Genomic DNA, 2040 nt, shown 5'->3' on the forward strand with positions numbered 1-2040 from the left:
GTTTCCGTATATGCGCACATCTTCCGTATATGCCCAGTTTCCATATATGCGCACATCTTCTGTATATGCACAGTTTCCGTATATGCGCAATTTATGTATATGGAATTTGCGCATATACGATGCAGAAGCATAAACGAAGATGTGTACAAATTCCATATACAGAAATTTGGCATATACAGAAACTGTGCATATACGGAAGATGTACGCATATACAAAAACTGGGCATATACGGAAGACATTCTGCATCGTATATGCGTAAATTCCATATACATAAATTGCGCATATACGGAAACTGTGCATATATGGAAGATGTGCACATATACGGAAATGGTGCACATCTTCCGTATATGCCCAGTTTCCGTATATGCGCAATTTCTGTATATGGAATTTGTACACATCTTCGTTTATGCTTCTACATCGTATATGCACAAATTCCATATACATAAATTGCGCATATACGGAAACTGTGCATATACGGAAGATGTGCGCATATACGGAAACTGGGCATATACGGAAGACATGCGCATGTCTTCCGTATATGCCCAGTTTCCGTATATGCACAATTTTTGTATATTGAATTTGCGCGTATACGATGCAGATACATGAACTTTCCTGCATGTGCATATCTTCCGTATATGCACATCGTTCACGTATCTTCGTTTATGTTACAGAAACTGTGCGCATATACGGAAACTTGGCATATACGGAAGACATGCGCATATACGGAAACTGTGCATATACGGAAGACATGCGCATATACGAAAACTTGGCATATACGGAAGATATGCGCATGTCTTCCGTATATCCCTAACTTTCATGTATGTGCATATCTTCCATATATGCACGTCGTTCATGTATCTACATCGCAGATTCGCAAATTCCATATACAGAAATTGTGCATATACGGAAACTGTGCATATACGGAAGACACGCGCATATCTTCCGTATATGCCCAGTTTCCGTATATGCGCACATCTTCCGTATATGCACAGTTTCCCTATATACGCAGTTTCTATAACATAAACGAAGATGTGTACAAATTCCATATACAGAAATTGTGCATATGCGGAAACTGTGCATATACGGAAACTGGGCATATACGGAAGACATGCCCATGTCTTTCGTATATCCCTAACTTTCCTGTATGTGCATACCTTCCGTATATGCACGTTGTTCGTGTATCTGCATCGCAGATGCGCAAATTCCATATACAGAAATTGGGCATATACGGAAATTTGGCATATATGGAAGATATGCGCGTGTCTTCCGTATATGTACAATTTCCGTATATGCGCAATTTCTGTATATTGAATTTGCATGTATACAATGCAGATACACGAACGACGTGCACATACGGAAGGTATGCACATACAGGAAAGTTAGGGATATACGGAAGACATGGGCATGTCTTCCGTATATGCCTAGTTTCCGTATATGCGCACATCTTCCGTATATGCCCAGTTTCCGTATATGCGCACATCTTCTGTATATGCACATTTTCCGTATATGCGCAATTTATGTATATGGAATTTGCGCATATACGATGCAGAAGCATAAACAAAGATGTGTACAAATTCCATATATAGAAATTTGGCATATACAGAAACTGTGCATTTACGGAAGATGTGCACATATACGGAAACTAGGCATATATGGAAAACATTCTGCATCGTATACGCGTAAATTCCATATACATAAATTGCGCATATATGGAAACTGTGCATATATGGAAGATGTGCGCATATACGGAAACAGTGCACATCTTCCATATATGCCCAGTTTCCGTATATGCGCAATTTCTGTATATGGAATTTGTACACATCTTCGTTTATACTTCTACATCGTATATGCGCAAATTCCATATACATAAATTGCGCATATACGGAAACTGTGCATATACGGAAGATGTGCGCATATACAGAAACTGGGCATATACGAAAGACATGTGCATGTCTTCCGTATATGCCCAGTTTCCGTATATGCGCAATTTCTGTATATTGAATTTGCGCGTATACGATGCAGATACATGAACTTTCCTGC

The sequence above is a fragment of the Pinus tabuliformis genome, chromosome 5_2 (genome assembly GCF_031772625.1).
Source record: "Pinus tabuliformis cultivar Carrire ecotype Pingquan chromosome 5_2, CPIR1, whole genome shotgun sequence".
Taxonomy (NCBI): Eukaryota; Viridiplantae; Streptophyta; class Pinopsida; order Pinales; family Pinaceae; genus Pinus; species Pinus tabuliformis.